Genomic DNA, 21,844 nt, shown 5'->3' with positions numbered 1-21,844 from the left:
ATTTAGGTTAGCAGAATAAGCAGATCAGTTCAATGGATTTGCTATCCTAGCAGTCTACTAATGGCCTTGTAATATGGCTATAGTTTAGCGGACATTTCTAAGACAGAATTCTGCATATGCATTTCTAATACAGAACTTTGCAAGCTAAAAACTAAATAAATATGTATGACAACTTGGAAAGACAACTAAAGATAGCCATATAACTATTTGAACTAGATATCCAAAAGCCTATAAAAAGAAGAGGTCACAACCATACTTCAGTGAACAATACTGGACTACAGGCCAAAGGTGACTGGAAAGAGGAGTAGAGGCCATACACAGCAGACTCCTACAGTGAGCAGAGTTAACAGCATGAGCAGAGCCATTTGAATATACCACAACCTAATATATTATGTATCACTTAAAAGCAAACTTGGCTTTTAACTGATACATAATATACAGTGTGCCCGCACTATACATGGCAAACAGGAAATGGTATGTGTGGCCATGGCACATGCAGCATGCTGCGCCACATGCAGAAGCCTCATTATTTGCAATGGGGCTCAAGCATATGTAGAACTGGCCTCACACGGGGGTGGAGGGCAGAATGGATCCCCTGCATAAGGCAAGGGCACACTGTATTAGATTGGAGTACAAATGACTCTGCTCACTTTGCTGTTGACCTTGACCATTGTATGTGGGTGCCCTATCTAGCCTCAAGACCCTGTCAAGATTGAAATTTGATACTCAGAATAAAAGGATTACCCATTCTGATCCAGTTTCAGCATTACAATGGAGAAATATTGCTGTGATGTCACCCTATCACCATAACAGGCACAAGACAGTGCATGCCCAACACATGCACATGGCAGTGCCTGCAAGAACAACCGTGGCATGCATAGCATGTGTTCAGATGCCATTATGCTTCAGGGATCTCCAAGAATAGTAGTGTGAAGCCCCATATTCCACTCAGGACAGTGTGTAGCATACTTAATTGAGTAAATGTTTCAATAAACTCTAATACCGATGACAGAGATTTTATTAATTTATTCATCCACAGAATTTATATAGTCCACTCTCAGTTCACTAGGTGGTAGACAAACATCATATAGTAAAATACAATATTAAAATTACTTGGGGTATCAATCAAGCATTTCTGATTACACTGGTGGTTTTCCATGTAGTGACTTTTGCAAAGAGGCATCCAATACCTTCTTACATTAGTCACCTTCCCACTGGCCTACAGCACAATGCATGGGCATAGCTACCCACACCTAGAACTGGAAAAGCCACCAAAATGCCCCTCAAATGGCATCTAAAATATCTCAGAAGCTACTACTTCAGATGCCACCATTGCCATAATCTCATTTGAATATCACAGTATAACTTTACATTGAGGGAGCATTAAATAGATCTCAGTTTATGTCTTAAAACTGTTGTCCCCAAACTTTTTTGAGCTACGTTCCTCTTTCCTCTTATGCCACCCCAATTTCCTTCACTGCCTCTCTGGGTCTTGCTATAGACCCAGAGGGAACATAGCGCCCTCTTTGTGAATCACTTTTTAAAACAATAAATTGCAATGTAAAAAGTATCTGCAGAAATAGAGATCAAGTAGACCACACAATATTAAACAGTGGGCTCATATGAATCTGTTTGTTACATTGATATCCTGCATTTCCATCAGTGATCATGAGCTGGTTTATATGGTCATGTTATGTTGTGGAGGCTTGGTGGAGAGTAGAGTAGAGGACCTATGTCTTTGGAATACAGTTCTCATCATCCCTGATCATTGGACATACTGAAAGGCATTCATGGGGGTGAAAAAAACTGGAGTGCCACAGGTTTCCCATACCTTTAGTAGTGAGACAACCCTAGTCTTCATGTGTGCTGCCATTAAAGAGATAGTCGGACACATCATTTAAGAAGAACAGAGAATGGATGGAGATCAGAATGTAGAGAGGGAAATGCAAAACAGGAGCTTACTCAGTCCCAGCAGCATGCTGGGTTGAAGCCTGAAAGAGATGTGAGGTTCCTCCCTCTCCACTCTTCCATTACATATTCATACATTAATCATGAGACTCTTTGGAATCTTGCCATAAGCCACTAGACCCTGCTGGGAAAATATGGGAAAAGGAAGAGAAAGGTCCATTATATTTTTCATGCCAGCTCTCAATGAGAAGTTAACAGCAAAACATACAGCCCACACAATTCAGATTCCGCAGCGTGAAACCCATGAGATGGGATTGTTGTAAAAATTGCCAGCTAAGTCCTGGTATCCTGTTTGTTTACACCTTGTTTTAGCAAATGTAAAGACTGGTTTGCTTTTAATATATACCATTCCCCAACTGTATGAAAAAGGTATACATTGTTTAATTAAGATTCTGTGTCTCTGACATATAGACCGCTAAGGCACCACCCAAACTGTCACAGTACATAAAATTAAATGAAATGTACAGACTGGTTGAGTCAAATGGCAGTTCTTATTTTTTCTATAGACAAAGGTGGGATACAGACCACCAGAAAGAGGCGGCCGGCAGCTGCCTCTCTTTTCTGTGTAACCACGCCACAGCAACCAAATTGCGCAGCGTGGCTACACGGAAAGAAAAAGAGCGGTGAAAAGTGGCTCCTTTTAGCACCACTGCAAACTGCCTGCGGCAGCACGACCACATCACTGCCGCATGCACCCATCTGGATGGCGTGCAGCAGTGACGTCACAGATGTGTGCACCGTGTATATGGCGCCGCACAGCTGTGCCATCCTGGTGACATCCTAGGGTTGTGGGGCATCTGGAAATGGTGCCCCGAGGCAAACCTAGCATGTTGCCAGGAAAAGGCTAAAGGGCCCATTTATACAGGGCCTCACTTATGTTTCCATGAACAAAGATGTCAGTAGGCAATTGGGTTGACAAACTTATGTTGGAATGGTCAAACTCTGTACCAAGCAAGGAGACAGGCAAGAGCATAAATACCTATGAAATAACTAACCACAGAGTAACCACAGCAGAGGAAATGGATGCCCATGCTGTTTGATTTATTAATTGCCTTATAGAAACAATGAAGGAAGGAAAATGGAGAAAATTCCTACCATATAAACTTCTAGTAAAGGAAGTGAAACTGCAAAAAAAAAGCAAAAAAAAAAAAAAAAAAAAAAAAAAAGCAAAAGATTAGGTTGAACTCCCAGAGCCACCCAGCCATCATAGTCGTAGAAAATATTGTGCCTGGAAACAACTTATTTGTCTAGAGGAAGAAATATGACCGAATTTAGAGGTCTGGTTAGACAAGTAACGACATCTAGATTAGGAAACCTCCTAAAAAGGATTTATTTAATTAAAGCAGATTCTGGAGTTGATACAATTAAGATAAATTACAAGACAGTAATTATAATTTTGTATAATTTAGGAATGGATTGGTTTTCTTTTTCTTTTTCTTAGAGCCACAATAACTATATGAAATAGACAATCAAGTTAGTAATCAATGTAAATCTAAATCCTAATCTTGCAGTTAGGAAGTTATGAATGATGCGAACTGTTATTTGTATTGTGATGTATTGTACTGTTTTATATTGTATTGTATTATGTTGCATTTTATTTTATTGTATTGTCTATGTTGATGGCATGAATTAATTTGATTGGTATATGTTTTTTAAACTTAATAAAAATTATATTTTTTAAAAAAGAAAATATTGTGCCTGGAGTGTTCTGGGGGATATAGTTTCCAAAAGTAGCTTTTTAATCTAGTTATAACATATATAAATGAATGAATGAATGAATGAATGAATGACATGGAAGAGGAGGCACCATTAGTGCTATGGGACCACAGGAATTGCAGTGCGGGCGGGAGGGGGACTGAACTTTTCCACATTCTCATGTTCCAAACAAGTCTCCATTCCAGCTGATATTTAGCCTAGGATGGAGTCTCACATTGCCTCCAATAGGAGGCTTCTTCCAAGAGGGAATATCAGCTCTGAATGAGTGGTTTTCATCATCTGGGATTATAGCACAGGGAGACATAGATAACACAATTATAGCACTATGATTAAACTGCCATTGGTCCATCCTATGGAATCCTGAGATTTGCAGTTTTGGAAGGTATATTTAGAATGCTCAGCCAGCAGCTCTGGTACCTCAACAAAGTACACATCTCAGGATCCAATAGGATGTTGCCATGGTAATTGAAATGACATCACAATGTTGTAACTGTGTAATGCAAAAGGACCCCGGGGGGGGGGGGGAAGCTTTCCTCCCTACCATGGCCTTGTTTGGGAGTGGTATTGTTCTTGAAAACAAAATTATAGAATGAAGTAAAGCATTTAAACATCCAGTGCAACTCTGAGAACTACACACATTTCCCGTCAAGTATTTCTAACTGCTGAACTATCGAGCTTATTGTTTGGCATTTTAAATTGGCTCCAGCAACCCCCGGGCTGCAACCAGGATGCAGAATAGAGGCGGGGATTGTTGCACATTAAATTATAGCTGAATCACTGGCTGCTATCAGCTCGAGTCCAAGCTGTGCTCTGCCAGCACTTTTTAAGAAGTCTAAAACGTGCTGGTGGAGCATGGCTTGGACCCAGCTGGGACCCGGGCTGATGGCAGCTGGCGATTTGGCAGTGATTCAGTGTGTGATAATTCCCACCTCCATCCCACGTCCTGGTTGCAGCTGGTAAAATCAAGGTTTGCATTTTGGAATTAAAAAACAAAACAAAAACATTTTCAAGCTGTGGATGGTTGAATCCGTGAATGCGGGGGGCTAATAGTATTTTTTTAAAAAACAGTATTGTTTGCTCCCAAGTCAGCTAGACAGAAATGTTGTTATTCATACTGGTAGAAGAAATAATTTTAATGGTAATTATAAACAGCCAGTCTTACTGATGATTGGCCAGCTTGGGTCTGAATTTGTTGTTATGATGGCAATGTTAACAACCTCTCCCTTCCTGTATACATTCATATTTTCCCTTTAAACCAATATGTATGAATACCATGGAAACCAAACTACACTTGAAAATAAAGTGCATGGCCTCCATGCTCTTTGTTTTAGAGACATTGTTCTTTCTCATTGCATCTGTTTTTGTCACCACCATGGCAAATTGAGCTTCATCAGGAAATGGGAAGGGGGAGCAGTGGGGTCTCAAATCTGGGGAGACTACATATGACCCACAGGCCACATGTTGATCACCTCCACCTCCACCCCCCTTTAAAGTGTGGAATTCATCTAAGAAGGAAAGGAAGCAGCTATTTCACTATGAAACACGAGTTCTGAAAGAACTCATTTTGGTCTTTCTTTGAAATCCTATATTTTTATGCTAGCTTCTTATATCTTATATCCAGGATGGAGCTAACTAATTTATACTGGTTGTCCTGGCACCTGTTTCTTTTCAGCAGTTGTAAATCTCCAAGCAGGTCCCATGACTCTCCAAGAGAAGGAAAAGAAGTGGGATGAAGGTGAAGGAGGGGGGAAACCACATATTTTATTGGCCTGGACTTTCAGGTTTGGAAGGGTCAGAAATATGTGCTACATCCAAAGAAAACTCAGTCTAGTTCTGCATTCCTAATAACTGCTGGAAGGGCTCTTTCACTGTGAACACCCCACTGAGGTCTCCAGGATTTAACCTGTAGAAACCTTTCCAAGGCCTTATTTTTTTGGCCTCACTTGCCAAGTATAAGAAATGAAGACGGGTGGGAGAAGAAAGCCAGTGGCAGTTTTGACTCAGGGCCCAATTAAGACATCCAAACTAAAGACTTTGGTCTTGGTTCTCAAACATCCCTTTATATAAAACTTCCCACGGGGCAAGTATTCCTTCAAAACGATCAAGTTGGTTTTAATATTAAGGATGAGAACATACATAGCTTAGCAGTTTGCACATTTCTAAGCTGAGTGTGCTTTTTCTTTGATGTTGGGTCAACTGAATGAATTGTTAGTGCCTTGTATTGGAATACGGCTAGGACAGAGGTTACTAATGATTATTCTACTTCTGTGCAACGTGTAGTGCAGAACCTAGAGGTTTGTACAGATCTTTGCTTCTTTATAAACTAAGCTGTCATCCTTATTTAAGACAGCAACTTTCTAGCTCTTTGTGACTGGGAGTAATTGTCTGGAAATGGAGATGAATCAAGTAAAAATGCAAGTGCTGAAAACAAATAATGTGTGTGTGTGTGTGTGTGTGTGTGTGTGTGTGTGTGTGTGTGTATTATGGTTTTGACTGATGGCTGAGACATTTCAAAAATGATGTCTCAGACTCACCTTAATTTGAGGGACTTTCATGTAAGACAAGACTGGCATTCTGAATGCCAAGTCAGCTTGGAAACAGACCAGGAACCACAGGACTCCACCAGGGAAGCTGGACATGGAGTTGAAAGAGTAGGACATTCTTTAACCCTGGAACTGATACAGAATCTGAAATCATATCTGCTGATAAGGCATGTAAAATACTGAAAAGACTAACTCTGGCATTTGTGGTCTGGAAGGTCTTACATGAACACAGAAAATTAATTTTCAAACAAACACACACACACACACACATGTACCAAGCAAGCATGGTAACAGACTATCTAGCCATGCTACTTCCACTGCTAGATTGATTCTTTCCAGATTTAGGGACCATCAGGGACATTTGCATCCACAATGCCTGTCTCTTAAATGTAACAGGTTGTGTATCAGGCCCAGAGTTAAAGAATATGCTACTCTTTCAATTCCATGTCTGGCTTCCCTGCTGGAGTCCTAAGTGTGTGTTACTTTAATATTTAGCATAAAGCTGAAAGGAAACCCCAGTATTAGCATGCATTACTTTCTTAAAAAATGAGATCAGTTTCAAAGTCAGAAATGGTAAAATGTGAATTAACAAATAAACAAAGCTTTGATGAGTCCTTATAAATTTAAGAGGTCCCAAATGTAAGCTTGTGTGCTTCCCCCTCCATTAAATATCAGGAAGTCTGAATGCTTCAACACTACTTTTGTCAGGGGAAAAAGAACTATAAATAGATCTCTGTTTTATAATTGTGCAGGAGAGTGCCAAGAGCTGGTTTCAGAGCCTTTGGATTAAATATATTTAACAAAGAAGAATGGGCCACCCAAGCTTCACAGATGTGGAATAAGGATCCATCTAATTAGAAGATTCACTTGCTTACAATGTGTCACTTCAAGGCCAAACAAGACATATAGAGTAGGTCTTCCAGAATAGGAGGCACAATGTCAATCCAATGCCATCACAGCATCATGGACTATTTGGACAGCATGATGAAGGCTGGTCTTGCTTGTGATTTCCAGTGAGAAATGATGTGGTTGGTACTGCATGGGCATAAACACAGAAATCTAAACAAAAGAAACTAATACTTACTTATCTTTGGGCTCAATTCCAGTTGAAGATTTGCTGTTTAATCAGAAAAGCAGTCCATTGGACAACTGTGTTTAATGCAACAATGAAGACATTTAATAAACCTTGTGAAGTCCAGTCATATTATTTTCCCCTCGTAGTGAAAGTCAGGTGTTGAAAAAGAATTCCCATGGAGGGAAAAATGAACAAGGAGCTGGTTTTATTTTTAACAGCCAGCTTCTCTAGCAAGTTTAGAATACTAAACACTTTCTTTGTTGAAGGTATATCCAGTAAAGAAGGAGAAAAAAAGAAAAGACTGTATCTTGTAGAATGCAAGATGTCTTGTAGGATAAAGTCTTTTTAAGTGGGTAATTCCTCTTTTCATCACTGGATTCCAGCAAAAGAAGTGGTTTAGAATTTGAGCTGAAGTTTACCCATCAAGATACTTCCTGGAGTTAAATGTATTAGTGAATCAGAACTATTAATGATAGGTTTGTACTTTTCTCAACTGTTTTTGTATTCTCTCTTTCATCTTAGACCACCACTTATTCCTGGGCAACTAAAACCACATGTATCAAGAAGAGAGTTGAAACAGTTCTGAACTGTCATCTTTTGATGCATGCGTTAGTTAACTAGCATCTATTATTCTTTTCAGGGAAACAGTTTAAATTTTGAAAAATTTGAATTGGTTGCTTCAAACCTTTCCACAAAAACATACGAGAGGAAATGGTAGACATTACTGAAAGTATGGTTGTAATAATAGTTGTACATAAAGGAAGTATCTCAACATTTTAGATGGATGAATATTAAACTGGGCAATTGTAAACAGCAATAGTGTCTTTGATTTGATGTTGGACTGCAAAAAGATTTAAAATCTGTTTCAAACAAAGAAACAAGACAAAAAAAAAAATAAAGGAGGAATTCAGATGCTAGACTTGGTAGGCACGATGATGCACTATAATAATAAAAGGCACAACCGAATAATATATCAGTAAACAATAGGAATGGAAATGAATATACACTGGAGACAAGAAAGTCAATTGAAGTAGCAATCCTATAGCCCTTGGGATGAACGAATTAGTGACTAATTGACTGCCTTATTTGTTTCATTCAATAGCTTACCTCATCCCAGAATCTCAGAGTAGTATGTGTTAGATCCAAAAGTCTACTTTCTGTAGGAATGTTTTTCTAGTGACAAATAAATAAATAAATAAATAATCATGCCGAGTTGTGAAAGAACTCCTCATACTATAGCCTCATCCATTTGCTCCTTAAAAGCATCTCCAGAAGGCTGGGAAACCCTTAAGAGCTGTTTTGTTGGATAGTAGAAAGGGCATTGGTTCTTGGTTCAGTGGAGGACTCTAGACCACAGGTGAGAATTTTGAGGCTCATGGGAAGGGATCCCATTAATTTGTAAAAAGTGCTAATGTTGTATTTTTTTCAATTTTTCTAAAAATTTCCATTTTTTCCCCCATGGCTTCAAAATTTCCAGAAATTTTACATCTCTACTCTGGAGTTCTGAGGACGATTTTCACTCTGTATCATCAGAATACCAGAGTGAAAATGGCTGGAAGATAATTGGTGGATCATGGATATGTGGAGCATTTCAGGTTAAGTCAAAGAACAAAAACTCAGTTTATTCTCAATGGGTTGAAATTTCTAATGCCTGAATAGGTGAAGACTTGAGCAAGGGTTCACCAGAATTCCAAAGTTGAATAGTTTAAGCAAAAATGTCCATGTGACTATTTTCAAAGCAACAAACATAACACAGCACTGAAAGATGTACATTTCTTCAGCTTAAAGGCCATCATCCATATGATGATATATATGGATGGATGTGGGCCTTGTATGCAGGATAGTTAAGCCATCAATCTCAATTCTATGTTTTAAAACAGTTTCCTTCTTAATGAATAGATCATTACACACTCATGATTTTATTAATGTGATAAATAAGAGATATCAAATGAAGACCTAAATATGTAACATGTGCACTGATTATTACTTCTTACAAAGGCCCAGAAAAGGCGGCCTGGAAGGAGTGGCCAGAGGTCACTCTGGCCCCAATCAGGCTGGGACTGTGCAACCACACAGTCTGTTACCAAAGTGTACCACCACCACAGTCTCAAGCCACGTTGGCCAGGAGTTGATCTAAATCAACTCCTTTTTAGGTCAGCTTTTCCTAGTTTGTCACAGCCTCAGCCCAGCTTTCAGATCAGCTTCCAGCCACTTAATGCCATGCTCCCAAAGCAGCTGGAAGCTCCCTTGTTTGGCCTGTGTGTTTCTGGCCAAAGTCAAGCATCTACAAACCACCATGAACCAGGACAGATGTATTATACAAATCCCTTTGGAGCTAGATATGTATTCCTTATATAACCAATTATTCAAATGAATATTATTGAAATAGAGAGCTAACTTATTTGGATATGTTCATCTCAGTTTGGACTCTAAGGACTTTACCACATGAGAAAAGAAAGGCAAAATGGATTGGGGGAGTAGCGGCCTTCTCTGTGCCGCTCTGCATGACATTGTAGCTCTTCTCTTCTTTTACTGAGGTGAGACTGTCATCAAAGTATGCCTTTTGTAGCACTGGAAAAATCCATTTGGCAAAAGGCATGCTTTGATGATTGTTTCCCCTTGGGAAGAGAATGGAAGTGCTATGACAGCACGTGGAGTGGCACGGAGAAAGCCGCTACTCTCCCGATCCATTCTGCCTTTCTTTTCATGTGCTGTAAACTCCTTGTTCATTGTGCTTCTGCAGCATTTCTTATTGGACCTTATGAAATAAAATGTTTTAATTAATAAAAAATGGGAGACCTATAGATATGAATTATTGAAATAATGAATTAATACAATGTAATAGCATTGCCTCATATACATGAGAAAGAAATGGATTTATCTGCTATAATGTCTTAGCATCATGAAGCTTTGAAGTCTTTCTTTTTTAAACCAACAAAGCTATTGTTAGTTTCCAGCTTTGAACTAACCACATGTTTAATCTCTGAAGATGAATAAATATGCATCCCCAAATAAGCTCTGTAACCTTGCATTCTGTTACTGTAGATGTTTCTTTATCCCTAACGTTAATCTGATTATCCCTCAACTCTATTGCTGTAACTCTCTTTCTACTGTACTAGTAGAATCAACAACCCACTCTCTTCCATCTGATTAGGTGAGATAGTCTCCATTCCAAAGAGATTTCAACAATATTCTACAGCTGTACTTGACATCTACAAAGCCAGGGCTGAAGTATTCTCCATCAAATTCTAACAGGTCTTTTGGCTGAGTCTGTCTTTGTTGAGCCGACTGTGCATGTGCTTGATTGGACTCTGAGGCTTAGCTCATCCGGTTACCTAAACGTATATTTATATGGTGTTCACAAATCTGTTTTTTCTGAAAAGTTCTAGGCTGTAATTACACGACACAATCAACCACATTCCTTTGGGATTCTTCCCAAGTTTATTTAAGAAAAAGAAAACGTTATTATGGAAATTACAGCCCACTTTTCTTCTTTCATTTCTTTCTTTTTTTAAAAAAAATAGGGCATTCTTGCATTAGTTCATAAAACCACAAGAATGTATGTCAGTTTAATCGCTTCCTGTCAAGAAAGGCCTTTCAAGTTGAGCTGTCAGTTAGCAAGATGGGTGTAACAGCTGAGGTTAAAAAGCTATCCAGCCAATGACCCCTTGGAGTGAATGGATGGTGAGGTGATTGTGGGATGTCTCATTTCCCCTAAACCAAACTACTTTTGCTTTTTCCCATCCTAACAGATGCAAAGAAGCATTTGCTGTGGTCTCTGGTCTTCATCACTGAGATATGTGTGAGCAGTGAGTACACCAAGTTGAAAATACCCCTTGGGATTGTTTGCTCTGCCTGAAAACAATGCTGGCAAACTTTTCTCTGCAGGTGGATGGACTGACAGCTCAACACCTCAGAATTTTCCCAGCTGACTTTCATTTATATGCTGGCCTTTGGGTGGGGTTGTGTGGGTTGTGGGTATACAACAAAGGAACTGTTTTTGCACTTGTGGGTTACAGTCTTTGAACCTGGATGAAGTTGCTTTATATTTGTATAACAGGCACACAGATAAACCAAGAACTCAAATCCTTGGATTTTTTAAGCAAACGTTAATGTGTAACCACACCAATAATTATTTTCTTCATTTAAGTCTTGCAGTTCCAGCACATATAATTAGCACAACAATTAACTCATAGGTGTCAAGGAGTAATAGTAGATGAGCCCACCACATCACAATAAATACAGAAGGGTGGGTTCTTTTGATTGGGGCTCCAGAGATGTGCATTTTCTCACAGGCTTTGTCTGAATATTTCCCCAACTTTTAATTATTTGAAAAGGGCTTCTGGCTTTCTGTGGCTTCACTGTGCACTTAAGTTATTCAAAAACCTCTTAACAAAGCCTTTCATAAAGAACGCTTCAGGAATCTTAAGAGGAATGGGCCATTTTATGGATCAGCAGACTGTTAAATGTAGAGACATCCCTGCTCATGCATGGAAAACCATGGAGTGACTTGGGCATATTTCTCAATTCCATGATAGTCTTGGCATAAGTTGGAGTCAACTTGAAGGTACAAAACAACAATGACAAAGACTAGGAACAATACAGGTTTCACAGTGGATTGAATCAAGCAGTAGAATACCCAAGGATTAGCGTATGAACCAATGCTATTTTGTGTATACCCTTGTTCAGCATGGCAAAATCAGAAGCAGATGATAAATTGCTCCTGTATGATGTGTCAGGGATGATGGGAGTTGTAGCTCTTCACCTCTGGCTCTAACTCACCACCTTGTTATGCACCGGCGCTGACCAGCTTTGGCCAGTGGTTAATGCTTTTCTCCAAAGCAGCAGAGTTTCAGAGAATAGGCTGAAGACCCTGACAAACTCTCCAAGCCTTCTCACTCTTCTTCCACAGAAGTCTTCACACTTCTCCAGGATCCTGCTGGCTCTTGTATCTTCACTCAAGACACCAGACAACTCAGTAGTCTTATATAAAAGATCTACTTTATTCTACTATATACAAAAACTAATGCCCTCACAAATCACAATCTCCAAACTACTCACAAAACTCCACAACTACCCACAAAATACATTGGCAAACATAGCAATTATTATAGCCATTGTCAAACACCACCCACTTAGTCAGTTTCCACCCAGTGGGCGTGTACACTCATTTTGATTGGTTCTCACAGTTCAACCCATACTTAATGATTTCATCATCTCACCTTGTACACTTAATGAATCTCAGGTGTTTTCAATTATACACTCTACATTTCTGTCCTTGGCATTTAGGACTGCTAAATTACATTAGCTTTTACACCTGTGTGGCTTCTTAATTGCTTTTGCTTAGTCATAGTGACTTTCACATACATGTTTTATTTCTTCTACTGTATATCCCATGTTGCATTTTCCTTAACATGATGTGGCCTACAGGTGTAAATCAGTAACACATAGCATAAAAGATTCAATGTATATTCAAAGTGATATGCAGCATGAGCAATTCATATGATTTTTCTTTTAAAAAACCAAACCAAACAAAAAGAACAACCTCATACATACTTTGGGGCCAAACAGACAGCATTTTTATGCCACCGTCTCGGCAGCTTCGGGGCACAGAGTTTTGATGCCGCATGTCTGAAAGCTGTTCTGAAGCCGCCCTGTACGTTTACACATGGGCAGCTTCATAATAATAATAATAATAATAATAATAATAATAATAATAATAGTTTTTATTTATATCTTCCCGCCTCTCCCAATGGATCGAGGCGGGATCACAACAGAGTTAAAAACAATTACAATATTACAACATTAGTTACCACATAATTAAAACCACAGCTAAAAACATGAAACATCAATCAATCACAGGGTCAGGTGCTCTCGTTCCATATCAATAGTCTTCATAGGAGGTCAGGAGGATATGCCTGGCGAAAGAGCTCTGTCTTTACCACCTTCTTGAAAATTTCCAAGGATGTAATAAGGCGAGTCTCCTCTGGGAGTCTGTTCCATAGTCTAGGGGCAGCTATGCTGAATGCTTTTTGGGAAGTAGAGACATGTTTGGATGCTGGTACCTACAGCAGATTCTTCCCACTTGTTCTAAGAGTGCGGGGCAGATTGTATAGGGCAGGGATGCAGAGGGGAGATGCCATGCTTAGTTACTGTAGCAGTCGGAGACATAAACATATTTGGGTGTCATCAGCGTACTGATAACCCCGCGCCCCATGTGTTCGGATGATCTCTCCCAGCGGTTTCATGTAAATGTTAAATAGCATGGGGGGCAGAATGGTGCCTTGAGGGACACCAGATGTCAGCTCTTTTCTAGAAGAGCAACTGTCCCCCAGCCTCACCATCTGGAACCTGCCCGAGAGGTAGGATCAAAGCCACTGGAGCGCAGCGCCCTTATGCCCAACTCCCTCAGGTGTTCCAGAAGGATACCATGGTCGATGGTATTGAAAGCCGCTGAGATATCCAAGAGCACTAACAGGGTTACATGATGCTCTGGTAGCTTGGTTTTTTACATGCCGCATGCAGCTGGAGTGTCATGAAATTGGCTTTGGGCTTTGGCAGGGCTGGAAAAGCCAGCTTTTTGCTGGCCAAAAAAGGAGCGAATCTTTGCTGCTCCTTTTTCAGCTGGATTTAAACAAACAGCTTCATTTATATACCACTTCATACCAAACTAGCAGTGTCTAAGCAGTTTACAACTGTCAGCTAATTGGCCCCAAAAATCTGGGTACTCATTTTAGCGACTTCGGAAGGATGCAAGCCTGAGTCGAGCCTGAGCCCTTTTGCTGGTATTTAACTCACAACCTTATGGTTGTGAGAGCATATAACACCGATCTTAAGATCACTCCAGTGGCTGCCCATTAGTTTCTGGGCCCAGTACCAGGTGTAGGTTATTACCTTTAAAGCCCTAAATGGCTTGGGTCCAACCTATCTTCGAGACTGCCTCCTTCCATATAATCGTCCCCGCACACTTAGATCCTTGGGGATGAATTTGTTACAACCTTATTAAACAAGGCTATCCACGAACTCCCAGAGGACTTTCTCAGCTATTGTGCCCAGATTGTGGAATGGCCTGCTGGACAAGATCTGTCATATTACCACCCTAAAATGGTTTTAACAAGCTATAAAGATGGATCTCTTCTGGCAGGCCTTTCCTGAGTAGTTTCCCGGCCACTAGAAGAGGGGCGGGATATAAATAAATTTTTATTATTATATTATTATATGAGTGAGTGGCTGCAGTACAAGCATTTAACCACTGTGCCACCAGTGCTCCTAACATCAGTTTCTGAGACCTTTCCTTCAAGACAGATTGGGGCCATGGCATGTCTGTTCCAGTCGTCAGTTAGGATCAGTTTTAGGATCAATAGGCTATCAGAACCAATTAGGAAAAGGTGGCAGTGATTTATTAAAAAATAATTGTTTAGAATTATTCACTAAATACTGGGGCAATACAGATGGACAGCTCTGTGCCGCCCATGTGTCTGTGCTGCAGCATCCCCATGTCTGTGCTGCAGGGCCAACATAACGAGTGTGCCACTGATGCACTCATTATATAAGCAACATGTGGCAATGTGCGGATGCTGTGCGGCACTTACGTAACAATGGTGGCACCATGTACATGGGATGCCACCATTGTTATGCCATCGCACTGTGCTGGGGTTAGGGACTGTGCGGTTGCCACACAGTCCCTAACCCTAAAATCAGCACCAGCACGGTGCTTTTGCGCAGTCTGTACCTCATGTATAACTCTCTACTGACACATTCATGACATTGTTCATTTTCCTGAAAGCATCTGCTCATTTTCCTGAAAGCATCTGCCTGATCACTGTTCAGGAAACTAGTATTCCACCACAGGAGAAGTTTCCTTTTTATTGTACAAGAATTCTAGATTGAGTGTTATGAATTCTGCTTCAATAAACATTGCATCTGATATGGAAAAATTGATTCTTTGTCCAGTAGTAGGTATAACTGGTTCTAGTGCTTGCTTGATATAGGCCTTTGCAGGTTCCAGCCCAGGGTGCCAATCTGTCTTGGTAGGATCACACATTCACAATAGATTTTGTCTCAGTGAGGTCTTTGGTATAGCATTATCAGGCCCTTCATTGCAGTAGCTATTCACAGAATCAGGCCCTTAGGTGATGTTCACCTTGAAATGATCAAGGTCTTGGTCAGGGATGTAGCCAAGGGGGGCGGGGGGGTCCATGGAATCTGTAACCCCCCCTTCCATTAGATATAATGAATGGTGTGTGCTGCTGTGCCGCCACACTCAAGCCCCATTATAATATGGCACTTAGTTTGGACCCTCCATTCCCAAAATCCTGGCTATGTCCCTGTCTTGATTGTAATAAGGATGATGATTGTTGGTTGTATTAAGGATTCCATCACAATAGGCTTGGGAAGAATCAGGCACTCATAGAACGTTTAGGCTTAGTGGGTCAGGAAATCCTGTCTTATCCTGGAATTTTCATTCTCTAAGTAGGGATTATGTTGAGGAAATCCTTAAAGATCCAGGATCAGGCTGCCTAGTTCAGGGTCTGTTCCCTACATACAATACTGCTGGACTGTCTGGTCATAACCTTCCATGAGGATCTCCCCAGGTGGTCTTGTTATGGAGAACCAGTTTCAGCTGACCTGGCCAATTTCTACTTCTATTACACAAATCTATGAGAGCTCCAGATTGTATATAGTTATGCTCATACTCCCCAGCTAGCTGCATTGCAATGGCGGGTAGGTTCTGTTAGTATAATTGACACACCTCAGGAGTTCATAGTTTCATGTTTTGTTATCTAGAGTCAGGCATGTTTTAAGAGGTCACAATCACCTTTGGAACATTAAGAGATTGCCTGTAAAGGCATGTTGGGGCAAAGACATGTGCCAAATGGCACAGTGCCAAGGGAGCGTCATAGAATCATAGAATCATAGAATCGTAGAGTTGGAAGAGACCACTAGGGCCATCCAGTCCAACCCCCTGCCATGCAGGAAATCCAAATCAAAGCAGCCCTGACAGATGGCCATCCAGCCTCTGTTTAAAGACCTCCAAGGAAGGAGACTCTATCACCTTCCGAGGAAGTGCATTCCACTGCCGAACAGCCCTTACTGTCAGGAAGTTCCTCCTAATGTTCAGGTGGAATCTCTTTTCCTGTAGCTTGCATCCATTGTTCCGGGTCCTGTTCTCTGGAGCAGCAGAAAACAAGCTTGCTCCCTCCTCAATATGACATCCTTTCAAATATTTAAACAGGGCTATCATATCACCTCTTAACCTTCTTTTCTCCAGGCTAAACATCCCCAGCTCCGTAAGTCATTCCTCATAGGGCATGGTCTCCAGACCCTTCACCATTTTTGTCGCCCTCCTTTGGACACGCTCCAGTTTCTCAATGTCCTTTTTGAATTGTGGCGCCCAGAACTGGACACAATATTCTAGGTGGGGCCTGACCAAAGCAGAATACAGTGGCACTATTACTTCTCTTGATCTAGACACTATACTTCTATTGATGCAGCCTAAAATAGCATTGGCCTTTTTAGCTGCCGCATCACACTGTTCACTCATGTTCAACTTGTGGTCTACTTGGACTCCTAGATCCCTTTCACACGTAGTTTCATTCAGCCAGGTGTCACCCATCCTATATCTGTGCATTTTATTTTTTCCCTAAGTGCAGTACCTTACATTTCTCTGTGTTGAATTTCATTTTGTTAGCTTTGGCCCAGCTTTCTAGTCTATTCAGGTCATTTTGAATCTTGATCCTGTCCTCTGGGGTATTAGCTATTCCCCCTAATTTGGTGTCATCTGCAAATTTGATAAGTATGCTTCCAATTCTGTCATCCAGGTCATTGATAAAGATGTTGAATAGCACTGGGCCCAGGACAGAGCCCTGTGGGACCCCACTGGTCACTTCTCTCCAGGATGAAAAGGAGCCATTGTTGAGCACCCTTTGGGTTCGGCCGGTCAACCAAATACAGATCCATTTAACAGTTCCTTTGTCTAGCCCACATTTTACAAGCTTGTTTGCAAGAATGTCATGGGAAACCTTGTCAAAGGCCTTACTGAAATCAAGATATACTATATCCACAGCATTCCCTTCATCTACCAAGCTGGTAATTTTGTCAAAGAAAGAGATTAGATTTGTCTGGCATGACTTGTTTCTCTGAAACCCATGTTGACTTTTTGTGATTATGGCATTGCCTTCTAGATGTTCACAAACTCTCTGTTTAATGATCTGCTCCAGAATCTTTCCTAGAACTGATGTCAGACTAACTGGACGATAATTGTTGGGATCCTCTTTTTTCCCCTTTTTGAAGATGGGGACAACGTTTGCCCTCCTCCAGTCTGCTGGGATCTCTCCTGTTCTCCAGGAGTTTTCAAATATGATTGCCAATGGCTCTGATATTACTTTTGCCAGTTCTTTTAATACCCTTGGATGGAGTTCATCTGGTCCCGGAGACTTAAATTCATTTAGATTAACAAGGTGTTCCTCTACTATCTCTTTACTTATTCTGTGCTGAAATTCCCCTATTCTGTCCTCTGCTCCATTATCCTCAGGTTGAGCACCCTTTGCCTTTTCTGAGAAGACTGAGGCAAAGAAGGTGTTGAGTAATTCTGCCTTTTCTCTATCTCCTGTTAGCATTTTGCCATCTTCTCCACGCAGTGGCCCTACCGTTTCCTTCTTCTTCCTCTTGCTGCGGACATATCCAAAAAAGCCCTTTTTATTGTTCTTAACCTCTCTAGCAAGCCTGAGTTCATTCTGCGCTTTAGCTTTTCTGACTTTACCCCTACACATGCCTGCTATTTCTTTGAATTCCTTTTTTGTGATTTCCCCCTTTTTCCATTTCTTATACATGTTCCGTTTCAAACTTAGCTCGGTTGAAATTTCCTTAGTCATCCATCCTGGTTTCTTGAGACACCTCCCGTTTTTCTTTCTCACTGGAACTGTTTGAAATTGTGCCTTCAGTATCTCCCTTTTGAGAAAGTCCCATCTGTCCTGAACTCCTTTATCTTTTAGTATTTCTGACCGTGGAATCGCCCTCAATACTTCTCTAAGTTTACTGAAATCCGCTCTCCTAAAGTCTAGGATGCGTGTCTGACTCTGCCTGGCTTCTCCTCTCCATTGTATAACAAACTCCAGGAGAACATGGTCGCTTCCACCTAAGGATCCCACCACTTGCACCCCATTAACCAAGTCATCCTTGTTGGTTAGGATCAGATCTAAAATAGCTGACCCCCTTGTTACCTTTTCCACCTTTTGGACCATGAAATTGTCTTCCAGAAGTGAGGAATTTGCTAGACCTTGAGGATTTTGCTGAGTTTGACTTCCAGCAAATATCAGGATAGTTGAAGTCGCCCATCACTACTACATCTCTCTTTTCTGACTGTGTGGTCATCTGTTCTAGAAAGATATCATCCAATTCCTCAGTCTGACTTGGGGGTCTGTAGTAGACTCCCACCGTAACACCCTTGTTGTTTCCCTCCCCTTTGATTCTTATCCAGATGCTCTCCACCTGGCTTCCATGATTGATGTCCAGGATCTCTTCACTGGTGTAAATATCTCTGACATATAGTGCTATTCCTCCTCCTTTCCTGTTTGGCCTATTTCTCTTAATAAGGTTATACCCCTCTATTTCCACATTCCAATCATGAGACTCATCCCACCAGGTTTCAGAGATGCCTATTATATCATATTTGCTTTGTTGTACTAGGAGTTCGAGTTCATCTTGCTTATTTCCCATGCTCTGTACATTAGTGTAGAGACATCGCAGACCATGGTTCCCTTTTACTTGCTGCCTGTGCAAGTTTTTTTGCCTCCCACTGCTGGGTCCTTGCACTGTTTGCCTTGTTTCCTCTATGTCAGTTTGACTATTTTCGCCATCCCTTTCACCTTCCTTAATATTGTCTCCCTTCCCCTCAGAACTCAGTTTAAAGCTCTCCTGATCAAGTTCTTGAGACTGTTGGCAAAAACATTTCTTCCAACTGGCGTGAGATGCAACCCGTCTGTTGCAAGAGGTCCCTCCTCATGGAACCGCAGCCCATGATCGAAGAATCCAAATCCTTCTCGGTGGCACCATCTGCGAAGCCAGTTGTTCACATCTGCTATTTTCCTCTCCCTTCCTGGACCATGCCCTTCAACTGGCAGAAGAGACGAGATGACAACCTGTACATCCATTGCTTTCAGCTTCCTACCAAGCGCCTCGTAATCCCTTTTGATGTTCTGAATGCTGTGTCTTGCAGTATCATTAGTTCCCACGTGGACCAAAAGGAAGGGGTATTGGTCAGTAGGCTTGACCAGTCTTGTCAGCCTCTCTGTCACATCACGGATCTTTGCACCTGGAAGACAACACACCTCTCGAGACATCTTGTCAGGCCTACAAATCACTGCTTCTGTACCCCTCAGCAAGGAGTCCCCCACTACGACCACACGCCTCCTCCGAGGCTTAGCAGCGACTGTTCCCTCGGGTGGGACTCTCAGGCTCCCCTGCTCCATCCCTGAAGTCTGTCCATGCTGCTCTTCTTCATCCTCCTTGATAAGGGAAAGAGCTTCAAATCTATTCTCTAGCTGCAAGCTCCCCGAACAATTCCTTCTTGGCTTACTTCTCTTTGTGACATTCCTCCAGCTGTCTGCCTTCTCTGTTTGGCAAGTGACCTCTTCCACCCTAGCATCTTCCTCTGCGTGGTACTCATCCAAGATGGTTAGTTCTATTGAGTCCAGGAAATCCTCTTGTTCCCTAATATGCTGAAGTGTAGCTACTCTGGACTCCAGCTGCTGCACTTTCTCCTCCAAGAGTGCTACCAACTTGCACTTGGTGCATGTGAAGTTCTCCACTTATGTAGGCAAGAAGAGAAACATCCCACAAGAGTTGCAGGTGACTGCGGCAGATCCCTCGTTGTCCATACTGCAAAGTCTTTAGTAATAAATATAACAGTCAATCTACTGGGAATACTTCTTTAAAGGTAAGTACTGGCTGCTATCTTACACTTAAAGGGAAGGTTCTGTTTCAATATCTGATTCTAACCTGATGCCACTTGAGCAGAGTTGTTGAGTTAAAGAAAACACAGTCTCAAAATGGCTGCCAAGCAGCTCCTCTCCTTCTCCTCTCTCTGGCCGGACTGTTCTGGAAGGCTCTGGAAGTTGGTATATAAAGCTAGTCTGCTAGCTCCGCCCCCTTGTGACTCACAGATGTGACTCACAGAAGCTCTGCCCCTTCAGCAATGAGCACACGGTCTCGAGCACACAGTCTCAAAATGGCTGCCAAGCAGCTCCTCTCCTTCTCCTCTCTCTGGCCGGACTGTTCTGGAAGGCTCTGGAAGTTGATATATAAAGCTAGTCTGCTAGCTCCGCCCCCTTGTGACTCACAGATGTGACTCACAGAAGCTCCGCCCCTTCAGCAACGAGCACACGGTCTCGAGCACACGGTCTCAAAATGGCTGCCAAGCAGCTCCTCTCCTTCTCCTCTCTCTGGCCGGACTGTTCTGGAAGGCTCTGGAAGTTGGTATGTAAAGCTAGTCTGCTAGCTCCGCCCCCATGTGACTCACAGATGTGACTCACAGAAGCTCCGCCCCTTCAGCAACGAGCACACGGTCTCAAAATGGCTGCCAAGCAGCTCCTCTCCTTCTCCTCTCTCTGGCCGGACTGTTCTGGAAGGCTCTGGAAGTTGGTATATAAAGCTAGTCTGCTAGCTCCGCCCCCCTGTGACTCACAGATGTGATTCACATAAGTCATCATGCGACATAATGCCACTTTGAGGGCACAAAAAGGAGCTCGCTTTTCCGGCTCTTTTTTGTGCTCTATGGAGGTCTGATAGGTGCCATGGCATGCAGTTTGTTAATGTATAGAGTTGTATGAAAACACTCAGATGTGACAAAATGGAAATGGTCATTCACTTTGCAGAAGCTTGGAATTGGCTGCAGCTGAGACTCAAAGCAGCAGGTGATGTCCAAGGTCACAGTGTGTGCCAGAAGCACATAACAATATGTAAATATACTGTGTCATCTTTGCAAGGGGGAAAGTATTCCAAGATGCACAGGAACTTGTACAAAAAGGGGCTGGGCAAAGTGGCTGCATGACAAATGTGTATATAAGCCTGGATGTCCAATTGTACAGTTTGTTGGGGTTTTGTAGTTGGTGGATGTGGATGGTGTTGGTAATTGTTCTCTTGTTGTCTTTGCAACAAATAAACAGAGTGCCTCTTCGGAGATAAGCCAGGCTTTGGTGTGCTTTAATCTGGCAGCTGTTTTCCTGGCATGCTCCAGCAGCTTGCCGGTTGTTTATCTTCACACAAGCTTCCGAGTTTACTCTGCGCGCTCACGCTTGCATCAACACAGTTGCCATGGCACTGATCTGGCCAGTAAAGGGGCAGCTGCAGACTGTTTAGCCCCTTAGTGCTCTGATATTCTTGGGACAGTAAATCTACTCTAAGTTTTATTCAGAACTCCATTTTGGAGACAGGATTCAGTTGTACTTGGATAATTCCTTTAAATTTCGAATCAAACCTCAGAGTGGGCTCCATTCCAGGTTTAAAGGGGACTGGAGGGCAAATTTATGTAGCAATGGGGGAA

Source organism: Sceloporus occidentalis, unplaced genomic scaffold (assembly GCF_023333645.1).
Source record: "Sceloporus occidentalis isolate IW3139 unplaced genomic scaffold, rSceOcc1.0.p SCAF_3, whole genome shotgun sequence".
Classification (NCBI taxonomy): domain Eukaryota; kingdom Metazoa; phylum Chordata; class Lepidosauria; order Squamata; family Phrynosomatidae; genus Sceloporus; species Sceloporus occidentalis.
This window is presented reverse-complemented; position numbering follows the sequence as displayed.